The following is a 26,126-nucleotide window of genomic DNA, read 5'->3' on the forward strand; positions in this document are numbered from 1 at the left end:
GGGCCAAGAAAGCCAGATTAAATTTGTATTGGAACATAATAAAGAGCTTAAACGAGACTATACTTTACCTCTTCCATAATATAGTCTATTCTCTCTCCTACAACTCTAGGTTGTATATTCATACGCCTTTCGAACTATTTAGTTTTCCAACTAAGAGGATTATCCGGAATCATGCATGAATTGGGCTAAGCTAAAAAAAGACTATTTCAAAAACTAGTTAATTCAATGATGACCTTCCATGGATTCACCTATATAGGCTGCGGAAGGACCGTGATGTTTCAACATGGTCTGCTATAGAGAAGATCCAAGAGCGAATGCAAACAGATGGGTACATGCCATGTGACAAATTTTACAAAAATGATTATGTTTGTTTTCATGTACTGAGCAACTCCATGAAATTTTTCAATTAATGTACAGGACATTATGCGGTCTATGGATTGTAAACTTTCTAGAATATTGGACCGGATCTTCCCTATCTGATATTGTAACTCGGGTGATTCATAGAGATCTTGCAAATTGTGTAGTAACTTATATATATCATCTGAACACAATAATGTTTTATTATAACTTATACTTTGCGGGATTATATAATGAATTTCATGTTTGAGCTACCTGCAATCTTGTGGAATTCGAGATTAAACATAAAGAACGGGTATCAAGAAGAACTTGAACAACCAAATGACAAAGACAGTCCAAGTGATCTTGAAATTATCGATACTCCAGCTGAAGCGCCTAAACAATCAAAACTAGATGTAATTCCATGTGTTCTTTCCACTGGAGTAACATCAACACACAAGAACTATTAGATGCACTTTGCACGTATATCACGTCGATAGACCATGAAGAATCTTTAGAGTAAGTCATTTTCCATTTAATACATTATTTAATATATTATATGCATGGTGAATATTGATCACTTATGAGCTCCCTGCCTTTAACCAACGGAATAATCATTTAATAGGAAAGAATGGATTCAGACTACCTAGCCTTATCCAATTTCTTCAAGTCTAAAAAAACTTAAGCCGATGGATATTGATTGCTTCAATGTGGCAGTTCGGATGCTCACAAGCAATGAGGGCTTGTTGTGGTTAGAAGATAAATACCACTACATCGAACCTCCAGTTTTATGTAAGTTCATGTTATTATCTGTAGCCATATAGAATTTTCATTAAAACTCTATATTTTAATGATAAAAAACAGTCCATATCTGATTTTGCTCGAGGCCCACCCTATCGTGTGAAGCTAGATATCAAGCGGTTGGCAAAATTGTTTGAATGTGGTTTGGCATGGAGTATGATATTGAATATATTGCAGCAATGTAAGCTATATTCTTTCGTCCTCTATAAATCTTGGATTTTGTTGCCCTAACATGAACAGATTGTTTGCAAATTCTACTGTCGTACTCTTTTATGGGTCAGGTCACATTTTTCATACTTAACAAGGAGGCTAGAAATATTTCTATAATGGACCCGATGTCGTCTATACCTATAGAGTTTAAGGGTAAACCTCGAAGCTTATGGCATGTGCATAGAATTAAAAATATTGCCAACAATGTGAACTTGGCCATGGAATTAGTCAATCCTATATGAAAATGACAATATTTATATATGGCATCGTATATTGCCAACATGGGTTCCAAGAACGGGAGACTACTTGGACACTACTAATTAGTTTTACATATATATATATAATGTTTTCCATCTGCAAGAAGCTGATAGGCTTTTTTGTTATCAACTTTATGCGCTTGTGGAATGGTATTAGATTACCACTGTTTTCAATTGTGAGTAAACAATTTTTTGTGTACTTGGTAAAACATTGTACAATTAATTGCTATGGACTAAACAATATGATAGCTCATAATGAATCTCTTTTGGCATGAATCTTAATCTATATCACTATTTACTTCATCTTTAAGAAACAGTCTTTATCAATGAAGAAATTGTCTTGGGGCAACTTGTCGGAAAGTAGTTTTTTTTTTTGCATCGCACACACTTATTGCCCATTTAATGATGATATGTTCACTTTTCGATAGGCACACACTATCTTGGAGTGTACTTGCCGAAACCGGTGTTCTCACAGGACCAATTGTGTGTAGCACTATCTAGGCCATAGCAAGATCTAACATCATGATTTTGGTTGTGACAGTTGTTGAGAAGGATCATAGCAAGATTTAACATTAACACGGTAAATGGTATATAAATGAAGAATATCATGTATATAAATAGGTGCTAACTCCATAGAACGAGATAATGTCTCTCGTGTGTCACATTGGCTTAATATAGTATTTTTTTAACTTGTAAATGTTTATGCTTCAAAAAATTGTTTGTCACATTGGCTTAATATAGTATTTTATTAATTTGTAAATGTTTATGCTTCAAAAAAATAGTTTGTTCATTTTGACTTGTTTGTTGTTATTATTTGTTTTTAAATTTGTTTGAATATGTTACTGGATCAACATTAGCTTACCTTTAAATATTGACTAATCGCTTATATGCTGGATACTTCCAACACAACTAGTAGAACTACATGTGACTAAGTTGTCGGTGCTTATCGGGTGTGCAATACCCTTGCGCATTACAAGATATACTTAGGACAAATGCATTTGCCGCTCTTAGTCTCAGTCATGCACATAATTTAATTTGTAATGTGCTATTATTATGGTATGAACTAGATTGTTTCGACTTCACATCAAAACTTGAATTAGATTCTAATTGTTCATGTTTGGTGAAGACTAATATAATAGTGATGCTTGACTATAAACGAAATGTCGCAAACATCATCACGCTCAAAATATCTTTTGGAAACAGTATACCACAGTATTACTATTATTTATTCTTGTTGCAATGCATGTGCATAATCTTAGTTTGAAGCTACAGTAGATCAAATCAAAACAACTATAAGCATGGTAAACATGGCTGGGCTAATATGAAGTTGTTGTCATCCTCGCTATTAATAGATCAACGTGAAATAACAATAGGAAAAGTTTAGGTGATTAATTTTTCATTCCTTAGATGCTCAATTCTGAAAAACTTAATAGATCACTGTGAAATAGCAATTAGAAAAGCCTAGGATGATTATTTTTCATTACTTAGAAGCTCAATTATGAACTATTTCTTCTAAGGTGACATAATTTGAACCATGTCTGATTGGCCGGTTAAAAAAATTTGTAGCAATGTCTCTCGTATTCTACCTCAATTCATATACTATTTATTTTATATGAAGCCCTTCTAACAACAGAAGAATTGACATCACAAAACATGCATAAAGGATAAAGAATTACCTTTGATGAGAAGAAACAATTGCTACACTTAGAGATCAGCTTTTCCTTTCTAGCTTCTTATCTGATAAGAAAAGTTCTGCATGCATTGTAAATGTAAGGAAATCATCATAAAAGTGTCTTAAAACACCACTAAACAAATAGAAGTCGAGGTAATAATACGTGAAGGCATAAATTAGAACAAATTATATAAGGAATTCCATTATTCATTTTTCGGCAGCAATGTTAAGTTTCTGTTTTTTCTTTCGTTTCATGTGTGAGGCAGTATTAACATGATCACAAGTTGCCTTTAGCCTTCATAAATCTCATCACCAATCTTAATCTGAATAACTGAATAATTCACAGGTATAGAGAAATATGTACTTCAGATACATGGCTTAGGGATGCTAATGGGAGTCAAATTCACAGACAAGTCATCAACCGATCTGTTCCAGTTGAATGTAGCAACTAGTACACATTGGGATGTAGCAAAGAGTTAGGGCTTGTTGCATCAGCTACATGCTCTGTTCGCTTGGCTGATAAGCCATGGCTGAAAGTATCGTTGGCTGATTTGTTGTGAGAGAAAAATACTGTTCGTTGGCTGAAAAAAGTACGGCATGGTCACTTTGCCGAGTGCCAACCATGCAGGCACTCGGCAAAGATTTTTTATTTTTTTAAAAAAAAAATTCTTTGCCGAGTGCCAACCCTTCAGGCACTCGGCAAAGAGTTTTTATTTTTTTTACAAAATTTCTTTGCCGAGTGCCAACGTTCAGGCACTCGGCAAAGATTTTTTTATTTTTTTTTTAAATTTCTTTGCCAAGTGCCATCTGTCCGGCACTCGACAAAGTTTGATTTTTTTTAAATTTCTTTGCCGAGTGCCCTCTGTCTGGCACTCGGCAAAGTTTGAATTTTTTTTTAAATTTCTTTGCCGAGTGTCCTCTGTCCGGCACTCGGCAAAATTTGAATTTTTTTTAAAATTTCTTTGCCGAGTGCCCTCTGTCCGGTACTCGGCAAAGTTTGATTTTTTTTTTAAATTTCTTTGCCGAGTGCCCTCTGCCCGGCACTCGGCAAAGTTTGATTTTTTTTAAAAAAAATTTCTTTGCCGAGTGCCTTCTGTCCGGCACTCGGCAAAGTTTGATTTTTTTTTTAAATTTCTTTGCCGAGTGCCATGGTCACAGCACTCAGCAAAACTGAAAAAATAGTTTTCTGGACACCCATTTTTTCAGCTTTGCCGAGTGCTGTGACCATTGCACTCGGCAAAGTGACCCAAAACTGCAATTTTTTATTTTTTTACATTCCATCATGACAAATAAATTCATACAAACATATATCACATATATATCTCATCCATCACACATTCATCCGCACATATCACATCCATCACAATATATATCACATATATAATAATAAGTGCTCAAGTCCATCCAAATAAATCCACAAGTCCATCAAAATCCACAAGTGCATCACAAGTATATTACAAAGTGAACAACAAATGAAAAAAATACAACATGCACTCATCTCGGCCAAGGCGACTATGGTGAAGGCCCAGCTTCATCATTCGGAGGTGCATGAGGTGGATTATTCGAACCACCATCAGATGGAGACTGCACAAAGCAGAAAAGATTGCATGTGAGACAAGATTATTTGGATAGTTAATCTAGGAAGGTAGAGGCCATACAAGCAAAACATAAGCGAAAGTAAAAAAACTTTCATACTCATAGGAGTAGCTGTAGCTACAGGACGTGGAGGCGGAGGTGGAACCAACAGCCCAGGTGGCAGAGAGAAGCCCACACGTTGCCCAAGTCCTTGTAGGAACTCCGTAATGTCCGTCAGCCTCTACGCCTGGGCCTGCCGCTCGGCCCACTCGGCCTCCCGCTCGGCCCGCTCGGCCTCCAGCTAGGCCGCCATCCTCTAGTGCCCGGCTTCCAGCTCCAGACGTTGCCTCGTTTCTTGTTCCAGCCGGGTCTGCAATATTTCACTCCAATGTTTCAGTAATGCAAAGCTAATTAAGGTCTGTAAAGATCAATGTGTGACGAGTAAAACAGGAATAACCTCGAGTGCGTCGACCCGGTGCTGTGCAGCGGTCGGCTGTGTGCGAATGGCCGGGCTCTCGCTCATGCTCCGTGCTCAGATCTGGGAGAGAGAGGGAGTAGAGGCCGTGTCGATGACGCCATCGCCAAGCCAGAACCACCCATGCTTCTTGCCTTGCCCCGCCCTCATGACGGCCTCTCCATCAAAGTCCTAGGTGCTCGGATCATGATCTGACCCATGGAGTGACCTCGCCACCTCAGTGTACTCACTGATGCGACAGTGGACGCTCGTGTTCGTGTATGCCTTGGGCGGGTGAAAGCTCTAGTTTGGTTTTGGTGAATTGATGAAACCCTAAGTGCTAACCTAGTTTATCAAGTGATCATGATATAGGTAGCACACTCCAAGTGGTCAAGCAAATGAAGATCATAACATGATGATGGTGATGCCATGGTGATGATCAAGTGCTCGGACTTAGAAAGAAGAAAGAGAAAAACAAAAGGCTCAAGGCAAAGGTATAAATTGCATGAGTCATTTTGTTTTGGTGATCAAGACACTTAGTGAGTATGATCACATTTAGGTTTGATAGCCGTACTATTAAGAGGGGTGAAACTCATATCGAAATGCGGTCACCAAAGTGCCACTAGATGCTCTAACTCATTGCATATGCATTTAGGATCTAGTGGAGTGCTAACACCCTTGAAAATGTCTGTGAAAATATGCTAACACATGTGCACAAGGTGATACACTTGGTGGTTGGCACATTTGAGCAAGGGTGAAGAAGTTAGAGGTGAAATGGAGTTGGTCGCAAAGATGCTGGCATTGGTCAACTGACTGGATGCTGGGTCGCTCAGCGACCGGACACTAAAGGGCTGCGTCCGGTCGTGTTGTCGGTCAGCACAGTAAGAAGTCACAGTGTGACCGGACGCTGGCAGGGTCCGGTCGAGCATGACCGGACGTGTCCGGTCGGCAAAAATCGGTTTTGGAACCTTACTATAAACGACCGGACACTGGGTGTTCAGCGTCTGGTCAACTCAGGCGCAGTGTCCGGTCAAGACTGATGACCGTTGAAGGTAGGACACGTGGCTGACTGCGAGTGAATGGACGCTAGGGGCTCAGCGTCCGGTCAACTGACCGGAGCGTCTGGTTAGCCCGCGTTATGCCCAGTGAAGGGGTATAACGGCTCTATTTCGTGGGGGCTTCTATTTAAGCCCCATGGGTGGTTGAAGCTCATACCTTTTGCCATTTTCATTGACATAGCAACCTTGTGAGCTTAGCCAAAGCCCTCCCACTCATCTCCATCATTGATTCATCATCTTTGTGCAAGTGCTCTCTAACTCAAATGTGCAAGATGATACAACTCAAGCTAGTACAAGTGGATCTCATTATAATGAACAAGATCAAGTGGCTAGTACATCATCTCAATCCAATGATCAAGCAAGTGCAAGCAATCAAGTTCCAATAATCCAACCAACCAATATTGCAAGGGATCATCCATTAGACACTATCATTGGTGATATTTCTAGAGGTGTACAAACAAGATCAAGATTGGCATAATTTTGTGAGCATTTCTCATTTGTGTCATCTATTGAACCAAAGAAGATAGATGAAGCATTGAAGGTTGTTGATTGGGTGAATGTTATGCATGAAGAATTGAATAACTTCACAAGAAATCAAGTATGGGAATTAGTAGAGAGACCAAAAGGACACAATGTGATTGGAACCAAATGGATCTTTAGAAACAAGCAAGATCAAGATGGGATAGTAGTAAGGAACAAAGCAAGATTGGTAGCACAAGGCTATACACAAGTTGAAGGTCTTGACTTTGGAGAAACATATGCTCCGATTGCTAGATTGGAAGCAATTAGAATCTTGCTAGCCTATGCTTGTGCCCACAACATCAAGATCTATCAAATGGATGTTAAGAGTGCATTTCTCAATGGTTATATCAATGAAGAAGTATATGTTGAGCAACCTCCCGGTTTTGAAGATGATAAGAAGCCCGACCATGTGTACAAGTTGAAGAAGGCATTGTATGGCTTGAAGCAAGCACCTAGAGCATGGTATGAGAGATTGAGGGACTTCCTACTCTCTAAAGGGTTCATGATGGGCAAGGTTGACACCACTCTTTTCATCAAGAAGATTGGAAAAGATCTATTTGTATTGCAAATCTATGTTGATGACATCATATTTGGATCAACCAATCAAGACTTTTGTGATGAGTTTGGAAAGATTATGGCTAATGAGTTTGAAATGTCCATGATTGGAGAGTTGAGTTACTTTCTTGGTCTTCAAATCAAGCAATTGAAGAATGGTACATTTGTGAGTCAAGGCAAGTATATCAAGGACATGATCAGGAAGTTTGGCATGAGTGATAGCAAAGCTATTAGTACTCCAATGGGAACAAATGGCAACTTGGATAGTGATGCAAGTGGTAATATGGTGGATCAAAAATTGTATCAGTCTATGATTGGAAGCCTACTCTATGTGACCGCATCAAGGCCGAATGTCATGTTTAGTGTATGCATGTGTGCAAGATTTCAAGCCTCACCAAGAGAAAGTCATTTGAAGGCTACAAAGAGAATATTGAGGTACTTGAAGCATACAACAAATGTTGGTTTGTGGTATCCCAAAGGAGCAAAGTTTGAGCTAGTTGGTTACTCTGACTCGGATTATGCGGGATGCAAAGGTGAAAGGAAGAGCACCTCAAGCACATGTCAACTATTGGGAAGATCACTTGTTTCATGGTCATCAAAGAAGCAAAATAGTGTTGCATTATCAACCGCCGAAGCCAAATACATATCCACCAGTAGTTGTTGTGCACAAATACTTTGGATGAAGGCCACTTTGAGTGACTTTGGAATCAAGTTCAAGAAAGTGCCATTGCTATGTGACAATGAGAGTGCAATCAAGTTGACCAACAATCCGGTTCAACATGCAAGAACAAAGCACATTGATGTCTGTCACCATTTCATAAGAGATCACCAACAAAAAGGGGACATTTGTATTGAGAGTATAGGCACCGAAGATCAACTTGCCGATATATTCACCAAGCCATTGGATGAGAAAAGGTTTTGCAAGCTAAGGAATGAGTTGAACATATTGGATTTCTCAAATATGTGTTGATGCACCCCCCCCCCACTTATATGACATGCCTCTCCTTCGAGCAATCTAAGGTAAAAGTTGATTGGCATGGCATACATCCTTGCTACGGACTTGTTTAGTGCATCTAGACATCTTTTCATGTTTAATAGGCTCATTCATGAAAATCAAATGAATTTAATGATTATATGGTACCACTATTACTTCTATGCTTGACTTGATCTAGTAGTAGCATATGACATGTTTATGGGCTTGTAAACCTAGTGTTTGATCTAGAAAATGAGCTCTAAGTGTTTAACTTAACATGGTATAAGATAACCCTTATTTGGAGGTGTGAAGAAGCTTGTCCTTAGATCAAACCGAGTTAAATATCTTTGGCAAATGATCTAGATTGGACCAAATTTGGGAATATGATCCTCACCCCATTGATTGACATTGATAATCCTAACCTATCTACTTTTTAAACCTTTGTGGTCATTGATGACAAAGGGGGAGAAATAGTGCACAAAGATAGTAAATAGACACCAAAGGGGAGAATTTGACATAGGGGGAGAAATATGACAAAGGAAAGGGATCAATTAAAATTTTGAGCACACAAGTAGGGGGAGCAAGCTCATGAACTTGAATGGTGCATTTGGATGTGCATTTCATATGTTTGCTTGCATAGCATAAGTTTTAAAATTCAAAATATCCATACTTGTGTGATATATGCTAGTTGTAAGATTGAATGATGAAATAAAATCACTAGATAACTTTCATTTTCAAGTAAGTTTTTACAAGTGGTATTTTTTCCAAGTATGTTTCCAAGTGGTATAGAGCTAACCATGGTGCTAGGGATGGTATAATGGTGCACTCCGATTGGTATCACGCTTCAAAGGTCCATCTTTTATACCTTAGCATCATTTGGTAGACATTGTCTCATATATTTCCTATCTAAGCATATGTGCAAGCTACAATCCAAACTCTTAGCACATATGTAGGGGGAGCAATTGCTACCATTTGCAGTTCATGAAACTTGTCCATATCCTTTTACACATGGTAAATATGCTTGGGCAAGCAACATGGATTCAATTGAATTTCAATTCATATCTTTGTGAAAGGGTTGTCATCAATTACCAAAAAGGGGGAGATTGAAAGCTCTAGTTTGGTTTTGGTGAATTGATGAAACTCTAAGTGCTAACCTAGTTTATCAAGTGATCATGATATAGGTAGCACACTCCAAGTGGTCAAGCAAATGAAGATCATAACATGATGATGGTGATGCCATGGTGATGATCAAGTGCTCGGACTTGGAAAGAAGAAAGAGAAAAACAAAAGGCTCAAGGCAAAGGTATAAATTGCATGAGCCATTTTGTTTTGGTGATCAAGACACTTAGTGAGTATGATCACATTTAGGTTTGATAGCTGTACTATTAAGAGGGGTGAAACTCATATCGAAATGCGGTCATCAAAGTGCCACTAGATGCTCTAACTCATTGCATATGCATTTAGGATCTAGTGGAGTGCTAACACCCTTGAAAATGTCTGTGAAAATATGCTAACACATGTGCACAAGGTGATACACTTGGTGGTTGGCACATTTGAGCAAGGGTGAAGAAGTTAGAGGTGAAATGGAGTTGGTCGCAAAGATGCTGGCATCGGTCAACTGACTGGACGATGGGTCGCTCAGGGACCGGACGCTGAAGGGCTATGTTCGGTCGTGTTGTCGGTCAGCACAGTAAGAAGTCATAGTGTGACCGGACGCTGGCAGGGTCCGGTCGAGCATGACCGGACGTGTCCGGTCGGCAAAAATCGGTTTTGGAACCTTACTATAAATGACCGGACGCTGGGTGTTCAGCGTCCGATCAACTCAGGTGCAGTGTCCGGTCAAGACTGATGACCATTGAAGACAGGACACGTGGCTGACTGCGAGCGAATGGACGCTAGGGGCTCAGCGTCCGGTCAACTGACCGGAGCGTCTAGTTAGCCCGCGTTATGCCCAATGAAGGGGTATAACGGCTCTATTTCGTGGGGGCTTCTATTTAAGCCCCATGGGCGGTTGAAGCTCATACCTTTGGCCATTTTCATTGACATAGCAACCTTGTGAGCTTAGCCAAAGCCCTCCCACTCATCTCCATCATTGATTCATCATCTTTGTGAGATTGAGAGAGAATCCAAGTGCATTGCTTAAGTGTTTGCATCTAGAGGCACTTGGTGTTCATGTTTCGCTGCGGGTTTTGCTTGTTACTCTTGGTGGTTGCCGCCACCTAGATGGCTTGGAGCAGCGAGGATCATCGAGTGAAGGTTGGTGATTGTCTCTGGCTCCGACCGTGGTGATTGTGAGGGGTTCTTGACCTTTTCCCGGCGGAGAGCCAAAATGTACTCTAGTGGATTGCTCGTGGCTTGTGTGATCCTCATCTTGTGGTGGTTGTGCGGCACCCTATTGAGGGTTTGGCATGTGATGCCAATTAGCTCATGAACCTCCAAGTGAGTGAATCGCCACAATGAGGAGTAGCTTGCCGGCAAGCAAGTGAACCTCGGTAAAAAAATCATTGTGTTCATCATTTGATTCTGAGGTGATTGGTCTTCATTGATTACTCATCCTTGTGATTGATTGGTTCCTTCATCTATACGGCGGTATAACCTTCTTGATCACTCTCTTTACATTACCGCAAACTAGTTGTCAAGCTCTTTAGTGTAGCTAGTTGTGAGAGCTTGCTTGCTTGGTTGGTGTGGCTCTTTAGTTAGCCTTTGAGAGCACACTAACATAGGGTAGTGTCATAGCTATTGTGTGAATAGATACTATCTAATCTAGAATTGTGGTAGGTGGCTTGCATTTTGAGTTGGCTAGCGCAACACTTGCTTCGCCTCATAATTATCTAACCATTTTTATTAAGTGTTGTTGTAGAAATTTTTATTAGGCTATTCACCCCCCCCTCTAGCCATTAGGACTTTTTAGCTAGTCCTCCAGGTTGAAGGAGACATCGGACGTCGCCTTGCCCTTGTGGGCCATACACCATGCCTGGAAGTCCGAGCAAGCCTGGCCACTATGTGACGCCGACTAGGAGAAAGACAGCATGATGATTAGAAATCAGGCAGAACTGAGTGTCACAATAGATAAATGAATTCGCGTACCCATGCTTGTTTGTATCCGGCAAGGCTGCGGCTGCCTTGATGGTGTGCTGGACCTTGCATCTGCAAACAACGGTCCTGGGCATCCCTGTGCATCTTGAGGTACTCCTCCGTGAACCACCTGTCCACCATCATCGCCCAGCACTCGGGATACGCTTGGCACCACCAGGGAATCATCTACATGTCATCAAGTATTGGACATATAAGAAGATCAAATTAAACCAACTTAATCTCAAAATGAATCAATATTGATGTTCTTCATTTACCTCAAGGTACTGCTCCTGGGTCAGCTGCATCTCTCTTGCGTCTTTCTTGGTTTTCCTCTCTCCAAGCTTCGACCCATAGTAGGTTACGATGGCCTAGATGCGCACCTCGTGATGCATGTCGGAGACGAGTTTTTTACAGGCTTTGGTAGTCACCTGCTCCGCCCAGGCCTCAAATCCCTCCTCGCATCTGTAATAAGTCTGCATACAAAAGCGATGTATCGATTCATTATTTCAAGAAAAGTCCAATGAATGCGACGTATTGAGCAATGTTGTGCGAGGGAGACTTACCCAAAGCTCTGCCTTCACCCACACCGCCTTGTTGGGGTACTCCGCATCGGTGGCGATGGCGTAGTGGTCAAACGAGTAGGCTGGCTCCATCTTCGATGCATACGTGACAATGCTAGGGAAGTGTTGCCTGCACAGAAGACCCAAGATGCCGTTGACTAGCCGTATGTTACCACCCGACACAACCACCCAGTTCCTGCACAAGTGATTAAGAAAAATTATTAGTTTTTTTCATCATATCATATGAAGTAGTGGTGATAACATATAAAGTTACTTACTTTTGCCCTTTGGGGTGAATCACTGGGCGTTGGTGAGGAAGCGAAACATGTGGAAGGCTCGTGGGACCTCGCAAGTAGACACTCGAAGAGGAGTCGGAGGAAGCGGAACCCGTGCCTACCGCCTCCAACTCATCGTCCTCGTGCGGCCCCTCCTCCTCGTCCGTCTGCTGAACCAGCTCATCGTCTGACTCGTCCATGGGCGCCACCTCCTCCTCCGGCTCCTCCTCATGCGGCGTGGGAGGAGATGGCCCCCTCCTGCATCTGGCAGTCCTCCTCCTCCTCCTGTCCGATCCCTCCGCCGCCCCTCCACCTCCTCTTGCAGCCGGCGTGGTCTTTGGTATATTGAGTTCACGGACCTATGATGGTCGCCCGCCATCTTTGTTCAATCACCTGCAACAAAAAAGAAAAACAAGACGTAATTAGAAATAGGTGAAAAAATGAACAAAACATAATTACAAAAAACATAGTATTACATGTATTAGAAATATTTGCAAAAATGAACAAAACATAATTACAAAAAATATAGTATTACATGTATTAGAAATAATCTTCATGATTGAGATTAGCTGGATCATAGGTCTCGTCATCACTATTAACATTGTCCAACTCATCAACACTATCTGAAGGAGGAATGTTGTCTTCATTGTCATTGCCTAAACATAATCGCTCAAGCATTTGTATGTCCTTCAGATTTCGCACCTCGTCTCTAGCGTCCTCGTCATCATCCCTTTCATTGTCTACTTCCATTCCTATCTCTTTGGTTAAGTCTATGTCAAACCTTCCTTGTAGTCCCTCTTCTTGATAGAACTCTCCATCATATGTGTTTGGGTTGAAGTTGTAATCTTCATCGTTTGGGACAAGTAGTTTATCGTGTGGCGATACCTTGTGCACAATAGACCAACCCTTAAGATGCTCGATGTCTTTGCACGCGTATGACATATAATAAACCTAGACGACCTGTTGAACCACAATATAGACATCTTTTCCTAGATAGACGGAATCCTATCGAATCTCTACTAGCCCAAGCTTAGGGGTCCATCTCATTACTCCAGGATGAAACCAGTGGCATTTGAATATGATAGGAGTAAGAGGTTTGGAACCATAGAATGATAGTTCATAGATTTCTTCAATTCTTCCATAATAGTCGAGTTCATCAGTGCCGGACGTAACAACTCCGCTATTTATGGTTTTTCGATTGGACCGACTCTGCTCGTAACTTGCTGTGTGAAAATGATATCCATTCACATCATAACCGGTAAATGACTTGACCCTAATGACATAGCCGTTTGCAACCTGTCTTAGCTCGTCACATATAGACGCATCAGTTTGGGCTTTCTGTTTGAACCAACAAATGAAATTGGGGCTCCCTGGTCCTGCACCCCGTGAAAGAAGGGTATCATTTTCTTGTGGGGTAGGTTGCCTTGATCCATGCCAGGATTGATGAAGAAATTCCCTGTACCAACGAGAAACAAGGGGGTTGGACGAAGAAACAAGGACATACAGCGAAATGAAACAAGTTCGTTCAGAACTTACCCAATGAACGGTTGCACCTCAACAAGGTTGGTCAACACATATAGCATGATACTGCGCCACTCTTCATTTTTCAATTTCTTAGCGGTCGATGCACTTGCGCTTCTGAGTTGCCCTTGGAAAAGGCTGAGGTTCGATTCATTTTCACCAGCATTGTAACGAGGGGGTGGATTATAAACGCTAGGAAGTTTCTCAGTGTAGTATTTCTCAGTGAAGTTCGACACCTCCTCTAGAATGTATGCCTCTGCAATGGAAGCCTCAATTTTGGCTTTATTTCTATATTTTTTGCGAAGAGTCTTCAGACATCTCTTGATTGGATAGCACCAACGGTTCTGCATGGGCCCCTCCATCCGTGCCTCATACGGGAGGTGCACAATCAAATGTTGTATCTGCAAGAAGGAGCCGGGTGGAAAGATCTTCTCCAACTTACAAAGCAATACAGGTGCCGCTTTTTCCAAGTCATCAATGACAGTCCGAGATAGCTCCTTGGCACAAAGCTGGAGGAATAAGTAGCTCAACTTTGCCAGCACTTGCTAGACATGCTCTGGGACATAGCCTCGAACTATCGCCGGAAGAAGCCGCTCAATCCATGTGGTAGTCATGACTCTTCATCCCGTTTACTCGCAGAGTGCCTAAGTTCACTCACCTCTTTAGATTCGCTGCATACCCATCAGGGAACATTAGCATCTTGATCCATTCAAGTACTTCCCTCCTTTGGTCCTTTTTCAAGACAAAATCGGCCTTAGGCCTTCTCCAGGTCTTACCATGACTAGGAGGCTGCATCTCTTGATTTGGTCTATCGCACAATGTTGCTAGGTCCACTCTAGCCTTAGGGTTGTCCTTAGACTTTTCAGTGTCCATGAGTGTTGCCCAAAGTGTCTCGGTGATATTCTTTTCAGTGTGCATTACATCAATGTTATGTGGCAGAAGAAGGTCATCGAAATAGGGGAGCCTCGTCATGCCCGAGATATGAGCCCACATATGTTGCTCACCATATCCCACAAAACCACCTTCTTCATTAGGCACGAGAGCATCTATCTGAGCATGAACCTTGGCACCAGTCATCATCCACGGTGTAGGGTTTGTCACTTTGACACCTTTCGTAAAGTTCTTGATGTCTTGTCTGAATGGATGGTCAAGAGGTAGGAATTGACGATGTTTGTCGAACGATGAATACTTGCCACCCTTCTGCAACCAAATGAACCTAACACCTTCCTTGCATATTGGGCATAGGAACTTCCCGTGAACACACCAGGCACAGAATATCCCATATGCCAGGAAGTCATGCAGGGAGTAGTGGTACCAAACATGCATTTTGAAGGTTGTCTTTGTAGCTCGATCGTATGTTCATACCCCTTCGTCCCAAGAACGGACCAATTCATCAAACACGGGCTCCATGAACACACCCATATTACTCCCTGGGTGTCCAAGAATTATCAATGATAAGAATACGTTATGTCGTTGAAAGGAGACACGGGGGGGGGGGGAGATTAAGGGGGATAACGAAGATGGGCCAACATGTGTATGGGGCAGCCATCATTCCATAAGGATTGAACCCATCTGTTGCAAGCGCGACACGTACATTACGAGCCTCATCTGCTTTGTCACGATGTTTGTCATTAAAGCGGATCCAAGCTTCACCATCGGATAGATGTACCATCTTGTTAGGATTATACCGTTTGCCATTTTTTGTGCCATGTCATCTGTTTCGCGGATTCCTCGGTCATGTATAGCCGTTGGATCCTCGGTAGGAACGGAAGGTACCGTAGGATTTTTACGGGGATCGTAAGTTGCCTCTTCTGGCCATCATCAGAGTCTACCTCCAGGTACCTAGAGGATTTACACTTTGGACAGAACTTTGCATGCTCGTGTTCTTTCCTAAATAGGACGCACCCCTTCGGACAAGCATGTATCTGCTCATACGGCATCTTAAGTGCTCGAAGGAGTTTCTGTGACTCGTACATGCTCTTTGGCAGAATGTGGCCCTCCGAAAGCAGGGTGCCAATCACGGCCAACATCTTATCGAAGCCAGGTCGACTCAAGTTTAACTCGGACTTCAACCCCATTAAGCGTCCAATGGCATCCAGTTGAGACACCGTTGACCAATCATGAAGGGGTTTTTGTGCCGAGTCCATCATGTCGTAGAACGCCTGTGCGGCTGCCTCCATATCCTCCTTCTCACGTCCCTCATCGAACTGTCCTTGGTGAAAGTCATCTAACATGTCTGGTACCCCAGCATCAGCATCAAAAGCCTCCACCCATGGTCTCACCACCTCCTCTCTCATACGATGGGCTTCACCATGGTGGACCCACCAGGTGTAGTCCAGCGTAAATCCATTCTTCACAAGATGTTTACCCATTTCCACCTTGTTTACCCTCCTCTTGTTTCCACATTTGTTGCAGGGACACAAAACTAGGCAATGTCCTTTAGCAGCCTTGTCAAATGCACTATTCAAGAAAGCATCGGTCTTGTTCATCCATTCCGTGGTGTAATCACTCTGACTTCTCCAGCCCGTGTACATCCATTGACGGTCATCCATCCTCTAACATATGTATCAGCGAGTAATGTAACCATCAATTGCATCTACATGGTGTTCCTACTATCTAATAGGTGAGGATAGGTCCTAATCCCACCCGCGGATGCGTAGATGAGGTTAGTTTCCATGCTCTACTCCTATCCGAGACAGAATTTCGACATCACCTCCCCGCTGTTCTTTAGATACACGTCCTGCCAAAGAAGAGTGCGTATCCAAAGAACAACAGGGAGGTGATGCCGAAACTCTATCTCGGACCAGAGCAGACCATGGAAACTAACCCATCTACGCATCCATGGGCTGTCCAAAAAACGTGGACTATCCGAAACAGATACGGTCATAGATATGCAAAGATCTGCATACCTCCAACCGTATCTCTTTCGAACGGAAGATGCCTAACTAGGTTACGTGATCTATGACCATGATACGGAAAGAGGGGTTATACCTAGGGTGGCGGCAGAGTCAGGCTAGCAGGGCCATGGTGGGTCGGTGCAGTGGCGAGGCAGCGCGGTGCAGGCAGACCGGCACGGCGACGGGAACTCTGACTCGGCTCCGACGTGCTCTTCTATACAAAAATGGAACAAAATACTATCATTTAAAAAAAAATCGGCAGAACCTCCCCTGCACGGTGAGGTTTCCAAAACCTACAAAAAACAGCGGCACGATGGCCGACAAGCACATATGTCTCAAGAGAAGCCATGTAATTTGGATATCAATCCATGCAGAAGAATATATCCAAGTAGTACCACACTTCTACTACTACTTCCACTATTGCTACTACTACTACCACTAGTTCTACTACTACCACAACTATTGCTACAACTACTACCACTAGTTCTACTACTACTACCACTACTTCTACTACTACTACCACTAATTCTACTACTACTACTACTACCACTAGTTGTACTACTACTACTACCACTACTTCTAATACTACTACTACCACTAGCACTACTAGTACAACTAATACTACTACAACTATCACTACCATGACAACAACAAGAGAGAAGGCATACCTGACGGGCACCGGGGGTAGGGGCGGGCGGCGTCGGGGTCGAAGTCGGGGTCGTCGGAGTCGGGGTCGTCGGAGTCGGGGTCGAAGTCGGGGTCGTCGGAGTTGGGGTCGAAGTCGGGGTCGTCGGAGTCGGGCGGGCCGAGGGCAGGGCCGGCCGGGGGGTAGGGCCGGCCTGGGGCGGCTGGGGGCAGGGCGCGGCCGGGGGCAGGGCGCGGGCGGCCGGGCGGCGCGGGCAGCGCGGGTGGCCGGGCGGCGCGGGCGCGCGGGCGGTGGCGGCGTGGGCGCGGCGTGCGGCGCGGGGGCGGGGGCGGCGCGGGCGTGGGTGCGGGGGCTGGCTGGCTGTCTGTTTGACTGCCCGACCGGCCGAATTTGCTTAAGTCCCAGAACCGCCCTTTGCCGAGTGCCGGATCAGGGAGGCACTCGGCAAAGATTTAATTTTTTTAAAAAAAAAAATCTTTGCCGAGTGTCCCACGAATAAGGCACTCGGCAAAGAGGGTTTTGAATTTTTTTAAAAATTTCCTCTTTGCTGAGTGGGCACTCGGCAAAGACATTTAAAAAAATAAATATTTGCCGAGTGCCGTGCCATGAGCACTCGGCAAAATATTTTTCAATAAAAAAATTAAAAAAAAAATCTTTGCCGAGTGCCGTGCGGGCACTCGGCAAAGTATTTTTCAAAAAAAAATTGCCGAGTGCCAGATATGGGACACTCAGCAAAGAATTTTGCACTCGGCAAAGTCTCTGTTTCCAGTAGTGAATATTCTTTCTTTTTTTTAAAAGGGATAGAATATTCTGAATACCTGCTACTTCTATGGGGCGATGGCGTGGTGGAACTAAAGAATAGCTTAGAACACCACTAGCCTGATTTAATGGCACAACTTTAATCTTCAGGAAATTATAATCCTGAAAATCTTAATGAAGGAAATGACCATTATGCTTACTTAAGCAATATAATTGGACAAAATGTCCTTTTTTTAAATCTGACAAGTGGGAAGTTTGCAGAGGTGAGGGGCATTACATCGAGAATTTGTCAGACCATGATGCGTCCTTAAACCCATATAAAGCAAGAGGGAGGTTTCTGCATAAATATAGAGCAAGTAAGTAAGAGAACTATCTATGTATATATGTTATATACATCAAATCCGCTACGAGTTATGTGATGCATGCATGATTCAATAATACAACAATCAAGAGGATGAAGATGAGCATTGTGCCATACGCTAATTTGTGTTAGATTCCTGAATGGAATCAAATGCGCATGTTCAAGAGCAGCAAACGATAGACTACTGCCATAGCTCAATAAATTGAAAGAAAATGTCAGATGAGGATTGTGCCACATACGGTTTTCAGATGTAATCTACTGGCACAAAACATTGGCTGAAAATGCAAATGAATAGCCAAAAATGTCTTTTGGTGTCAGACAGTGCAAACACTTTTGGGTGTATTAATTGTTACGAAATTTATCTTGACAGAAAAAAAATCGGTGAGCCAATTGCATCCACCTATACATGTTCTGCGTATAGCTAAAGAGCCAATCATCAGTCATGCAAAGCATTGTGGAAGAAGGATAACCTGAGGGAGCCCACGCGCTGATTGAGCCCAGGATGTCCTACAAGTGCTGGTGGGGGAGGACGTGATGTGCTGCAGGTCCTCGCGGCGTCGCGCGGAGCGACACTTTGACGGACGGCGACGGGCGACCTGAGAGCCGAGATGCCTTCGCCCACGCCGACCCTGGCGGCCTTGCCAACACAATGAAGTCGTCTTGCGTGAGGATGTGTGGTGATGTGTTTGCCACGATGAAGCGCTATCGTCCGCGTTGGATGGCTGTCGGCGCTCGAGTCCACGGCCAGCAACAGATTGACGACCAGCAGGGATTGATGGATCACGGTGGATTGTGAGCCATGATTGCCGGAGTTGTACGTGTGCGGCGCGTGGGGGCGCGGGGGCATGCGGATGGGCCAAGCGGCGTGTGCCCGAGGGCGCCGGATATGGAGGTAGCCAGCCAGAGTTAGGGAAGAAGGGGCGTCGCCGCGTCGGTGGAGACTTGAGGATCCGATGATCGTGCGACGTGCCGACGTGCACGGTTCGCGGGGGACTCGAGTGGAGGAAGCGTTTCGCAATCAGCGCTTGCGTGATTAGTGGAGGGGCGGGCGATGGATCGACGGGAGGGAAGGGAGGGCGAGTGGGGCTATGGATAAGAATACAAACTGTTTCTACTTTTGGGCTTAATTTCACCAAAGTGGACATTTCATTTCTCAAACTTCGGATTTTAGGCTCAGTTTCATCTATGAACTATGAAAGTATGTTTTAGTCCTCAAACCTTTTTTTTTGTAACTCAACTTTATCCCTCGTGGAACGCCACACCATCGTGCCTAGTAATCTCAAGCACCACCCAGATTGGAGATAAAAAATAATAATAATATCTAGATAAAAAAAAACATTATTAGTGAACGGTCTAATTACTCTTTAGCGGACATTAATTATTCTAATCTCCTATCTCCTATTCTCCTATTATATAACTAAAAAAAAGAGTAAGACCACCATTTCGTGTGACAATCATCGCTCCGTCGGTCCGCCCCTTGCGATACCGCGCGTCCTAATCTCCTACGTCGCTCTGCCTCGCGGTGTGATCGCCTCCCCGCGATCGAGTTAGAAGGAAAGTCGTGGAAGTCGTGAAAGCCAACGCCTCCTCTCCCTCCTTGCCCTCGCGCCGCCACGCCACCATGGAGGAGTCGCGGCTGCGCGTCGCAACGCCGGACGGAGGCCGTCATGGAGGGGGCTGGAGCGCCATGGAGGTGGCCGAGCACCAGCCCTGGATCCGGCTTCCCTATCCCCGCCCCCGCCAAGGTGTCTTTCATGATGGGGAGCTCGATCTGGTAGGCAAGGACCTGGTCGGGGGCGGGGCTCACTGCGGCATGGATGGCGGCCGCCCGGCCATACCACCATCGAGGTGATGAGCCCTCTGTCCACCCTCTTACTGTCATGCCTCCGGCCTCCCTCTTCCTCCTCTCTCACTCTTCCTCGCAGGCTGGAGTGCAGGGCGGAGACACGGTGGTGGCACAGTTTAAGTCGAGGAGGGCGCTAGCGAAGTGCATGGAGGCAATCATCTACGAGGGCCACCACGCATGAGGATGTGCTGGTCGCGCACAAGGAATAGGTGCGTCAGTACCCTGCCCTCTCTCTGTCTGCCATTGTGCACTCTTGGTCAGTTGAGATATGCATGTAAGGTGTTTGATGAAATTCCCTGCTGCTGAGTGGAAATCTCTCGGATGCTTGGTTCAGTCAGTAGGCTGGTCATTCATTGTTTGTTCATGTCATAAATTGGTGTTGAAAATTCGTGTTTAGTAGGTTCAAGTTTCATAACCAATCTCAATCATGTTGGTATCCTTTGCTAATGTCAATCTGGTTCAAACACATTAAAACAGAGAGATCAACATTTGTGTATGCATGTCATATGACCTCGTGGCATATAAGGAGTCCTTGTGTAAATTTTCATACTGGTCAAACTATGTAATATGCATGATCTGTACACCAATCGGGTGTTGTAAATTAACTAGGCCAAACTTATGAATGCAGCTAGATTTGTAACATTTTCATGGGGTGTTCTTTTTCCTTTTGTTATTGCTATTGCTCTTTATAAGAGAATGAGGACAAGAATTTTCATATATGCGAGGAGTAATAAGCTAGCAATCGATATTGCAATATCACTGGCAGATCAGGTATTGTACTACCATGGTCACTGATGCATATTTTTTTTAATTTATTTCTTTGATTGTAGTGAAGAGTCTCTATGGATATCGGCAGATGTATTACTGGAACAACTCTCTAGGCAAATATTAGTTCATTCCATGTCGTCGATTGATATATTGTTATTATCAATGAGATTGTGTGGCACATGATAAGGTTATATGTAATCTTGTTCAGGATAAGAAAAAAATCAGTTAGTACATTTTTTTTTCTTTATGATGTTTCCTTGGGTTAAAATTGGGATTCTAGCACTGCTTCCGTAATTTGCCACTTACAAGTATGAAAATAGTGCTGTTCATGAAATAAACTTTATCCTCCAATTCTGATTTTATTGACTGTGTTGAAGGCATTCATGTTCCAATTGGATTGTTGACACAGCCATTTCGTTGTAGGCTGCTGCAACCCTGACATGGGACCTACTGTTGCTTGCTGATGTGAACTACAAGGAGGAATTTGTGCCAACGGACCATGGTTCCTACACAGGGGCAAGAAGATGGGATCCAGTGAGGAGGCATCCCGTGCTAGCGAGCCAGGCAAGGTCGTGCTCACCGTTGAGAAACGAGAACACCTTGCATAGGAAGAAGAAGGTGTTGTTCAGGCACAAGCCCAAGAGCGTCTGCGCCAACAAGTGCTCAGGCTCAATCAAAACTTGCAATTGCATTATTAGGCGTGGAGTTATGGATTAGGTATTATTCATTAAACCAAAAGGACTGTGCCCCGCTCATGCTCCACCTCGCGTAATCCTCCTCCCCCTTCTCTGAATCATTTGATCCGATTTGTATTCTAGGGTCGGTCTGTCCGCAATCGTGAAATTAAAACTCTTCCGCTCTCATTGTATCAAGTTATGCACCCACTTAAGGCAAAATTTACAATAGATAAAAGCACTCCAGTTATGCAAATGAACACTATGCTAGAGCACTGTATATGCTGAGTTTATTGAAGTTTATGATTAATTTTGAAACATGGACTTTCTCTGAACAACACTTACTGATATACAGGAAAAATAACATTAAACATAAGGTTTTTGCTAGCTATGGAGTCAGGTGGTTTCAATCATGACCCTCCAAATGGTACTGCATTTCTTGTGAGAACTTGATTCCTGATTCCAAATCAACTTATAATTTTTCTCATACAGTGCTGCAGCTTGCAGGAGTCACTGACAGGCTTGATGTCCGACCCCTCTCCAGTTTCCACCCAGGGAAGCAGGTGAGCCACATTTTGTATCTTCCATTTTTCGTATGGGCTTGCCACTGACATAGTGACATGTGAAGATGCGTGGAGATATTGTGTTGTTGTATTGCATCTATGATGGTAGCTTAGCTACAAACTATAGTGATGGCAGATATTGTAATCCCTTTCCATGTGGGGAACTTTTTTCAGATGTTGCCCAGGTTGACATAGATTAATGTCTACTTTACCTACATGCTTAGAAATTACATACCACCGGGTCGCGTTGCTTTGAAAAGTAAAATTCCATGTTCACATTATCAGTTTTTTCATGAGAGAGCAGCAATCCTTCAAGGATGGTAGAGGTGTGGAGCCAATTTATTTTTCCTATGATAATTATTTCAGATGTTTGAGCACTAACATGCTTCGATAGAACTCACAATAGAGGAAGTGTTTGGCTAGGATAGAAAGGACTGCCGGTGAGACTGTAGGACAGAAGGTAGCCACTTGCCCATTCACCAACAATGTTAACCATAGCTTGTCTCTGTCCTCTCTGATATTGTATTTAATTTTTGACTGGTCATATGTATTGGATTCAATCTTAGTGAATTTTTTCCAATAAATCTTTCAAATGGTTTAATTTTTTATTTCTTAGGTTGAATTCAGTAACTAAGTTGTTGAATCAGTTGACTAAGGAAGTTTAATAATTGATGTGTATAGAAGTTTTGTGTTTGATATACTCCAATTTCAAATATTTACTATTATTTTTATGTGCTGAAGCTACTTTTCTTTTTGTACTAGAGCCAAGAAACCTTGTGGATGCTCTGTTGCAAGTCTTTTTTTTTCCTTAGGATTTTTTTCTAGATTTCTTTAGCATGTCCTTTTCAGCGCATTATTTACGGATGCATAGTGTATTTATAAATCTAGCTGCTACTGCATCATAACATGTCATTGTAAATTGTTTGAACAGATCTCTGAGAACTTTGTTCCTGGGAGAATGTATAATTGCAAATAAAGGAAATTAGTGGCTCCATGAACACGCTATCAACAATTGGGCTGCCCCTTGGCTGCCAAGCTCATTGCTATGTTGGGGCTCGAGACCTCCATGCCACTAGCGGCAAATGCAACGACAGTGACAAAGGTGAGGGGCTGTTGACGATGACACTCAGTGCTCAACAACTCCTTAAAACTACATACTGCTGGTGGACCCAGACCTGTGTAGCCCCATTAAAATAAAATGTAGTTTGACACTTTTTAATGTTGCACTAGGTATGAAACTCATTCAACATGGCTAATTTAGTGAACATAAATATTTTGAGTTTCACCAATGCTTATTGTAGAAGGTCATATGACCGAAACATCTGTCTTACTATCAAATAGAAGCTTGAAATTTGTATGTAAATGCTTTTGCCTCTATTTGTTTTCAGATATTTTTATGGATTAATCATTTGTTCATGTTCTGAAATTTGCTTGTTACTGCAGTTGGGGAACTGCTTAGTGCAATTATTTGTTTCAAGTGCATTACTATAAATCATCTTGAATAATCATTAGGTTTCCTTTTGAATAATGTTTTCAATGAAGTTTACAGATAAGACTGAGCGATGGGTTGAAGCAAACCTATGTAGCTATGTCATTGTCTAATCTTTGGCCTTAAATTATATCTGACTTTGCATGAGATGGCCAAAGAATGCAAAATGATTTGGTTATCTAGCTATTGGCTTACGACGGAAATTTTAGGATAATTTCAATCTACAGGATTAAAATACTGCCTTAAGTGTACGGACCAGATAGTCGTAAGGAATATAGTTGAACAATTGTTTTGATTTCTTGTTAAGACTAAAAATATATTATAGTTATTCGTGCTTTATAAAAAATAATATAATAGTGACGATTGGTGTTACATATGGACATCGGTATTTAATTTCACAGTATTGTTATTTAATCGTGCGATCCATGTGTTTTTAGTACAAAAGTTTAGTTGTCCCGTAGCAACGCACGAGCACGCTACCTTGTGTGTTATTTTAAATGCTATCTTGTAATACTACTACACTGTTTTCTATGAGAGTAATTATACGGCATGTTCGCTGGTTGGTTTCTGGGTTGGTTTGAGCTGGCTGGTGCTGGTTTGTTGTGAGAGAAAAATACTGTTGGCTGACTGGTTTAGGCTGGCTGAAACCAACAAGCGAACCGGGTGATAGTTGCTACGAACATTATTTAGTACTACCTTGAGAACGTATGGATGAATTAGAACATCTACATATTTTTTCCTTAGCTATCTCAGTGTCATACTCGACTAATAACCAATTGCAAATAAAAATAATATGTTTTCCATAACTAATAATAATATGTAATTATTGAAATGTAAAAAATAAAATTATAATTGAACAGTATGATATGATATCGGATCCGATTATTCATGTTTTGAGGATATTGGGTGTGTGTTGTAAGGGCTCTTGCCCCTTTTTTCTTCTTAATACAAAGATACACAGCTCTCCTGTGCGTTCGAGAAAAAAAAAGATCTGAAATTATATTAATTTTAAAATATGCATATAAATATCAGAACTATGCTATCTGATTCGGTAGCTGGGGACGATGCCAGGGACAGTTCTACCTGACGATGACCATCCATCTCAAATCACGGGTGGACCTAGAGCTGACCAGATGCGACATCGTGGTGTTCCATGTAGGACAAGGGATGAAGTTGAGCTGAAAAGAGAAGATTAAGGACTAAAATGCACTTTGATAGTTCATGGATGACCAGGTACTTTGATATTTTTATAACTTTTTTGAAGTCTAATTGACCTCTTTAAATTATCAAAGTAGTTCGATTTACCTCCCTCCGTGGCAAGTCTCATGACAAGCTGATTTGTGAAATTCAGATGGCTTCTATGCATTGATCGGTTGGAGGCTTAAACTCTGAAGTTGAGTATGAATCACAACTTTTGGCTGCCTGCAACAGATTCTCCTGGGTACATCCAGCATCAGTACGCGCAACTCATGGCAAGGGGGAACAGCCAACTATGATCCCATTGCAGCAGTAACCATTGTTACTTGTTAGACGGAGCAGCCAGGTAGTCTATAGCATGCCATTGTAGATAGTACAGGTTAACTTATTTTTTTAGTTTTTTATTAGAAAACCAAATTCTATTATGGCCTCTACAAGAGTTTTGCACAGAATTCATTCTTACTGGCCATTGTTGCCCGCGCTTCGCTACGGGTGATGTGCTTGGTATAGGAAAAAATTTAAGAAATATGGCTCATATGTCTAATATGTTTTCTCATCGTGTTGGTACGGAAGGTTAGTCTCAATATTGTAAACGAACATAGAGGTTGGTTATCATTACATGATGCCTATTCTAGGCCAGCAAATTAATAACATGTTAGTGGAAAGAAGTATTTGATGGAGTTGGGATCAAGCAACTAACACACTTAGATTTAAAGTATAACATTGGATAGGATTACATTATAGGTGAAAATAGCAAAAACTACAACACAAGTACTTCTCCTAACGCGAGGGTTTACAAAAAAGTGAATTAGGATTCACTCTCCTTAGGTGAAACTATAACACGCATCCAACAACTACGGACGACAACAACGACAAGAGTACAATACAGGAGGACAGCGACGAAAAGCACTACTACTACGAGTACAGCATCCCAAGTCAACTAATCTACCTTGGAACCATGTATCTTTATTTCTGTGCTCGGTGGATTCTTCTACCGCCCTAGCTATGGATCTGCATCTTCTCGTGGCAATGGCTGAGTGAGAGGAAGTAAGGGTTCTACGTCTAACACTTCCGAAGGTGGA

The 26,126-nt window shown here is 42.5% G+C and overlaps 2 long non-coding RNA genes across 2 annotated transcripts; both read right to left on the reverse strand.

Annotated features, from left to right (window-relative positions):
• Positions 1-4,774: 4,774 nt before the first annotated feature.
• Positions 4,775-5,461, reverse strand: LOC136475335 (uncharacterized). The gene is made up of 3 exons (XR_010763157.1): positions 5,309-5,461; positions 4,972-5,221; positions 4,775-4,860 (listed from the first exon to the last, which is right to left on the reverse strand). It is a non-coding gene; the product is annotated as an uncharacterized lncRNA (long non-coding RNA).
• A 6,053-nt stretch (positions 5,462-11,514) lies between these two features.
• Positions 11,515-12,185, reverse strand: LOC136475373 (uncharacterized). The gene is made up of 3 exons (XR_010763169.1): positions 12,052-12,185; positions 11,764-11,961; positions 11,515-11,674 (listed from the first exon to the last, which is right to left on the reverse strand). It is a non-coding gene; the product is annotated as an uncharacterized lncRNA (long non-coding RNA).
• Positions 12,186-26,126: the final 13,941 nt, after the last annotated feature.

The sequence above is a fragment of the Miscanthus floridulus genome, chromosome 8, assembly GCF_019320115.1.
Source record: "Miscanthus floridulus cultivar M001 chromosome 8, ASM1932011v1, whole genome shotgun sequence".
Lineage (NCBI taxonomy): Eukaryota > Viridiplantae > Streptophyta > Magnoliopsida > Poales > Poaceae > Miscanthus > Miscanthus floridulus.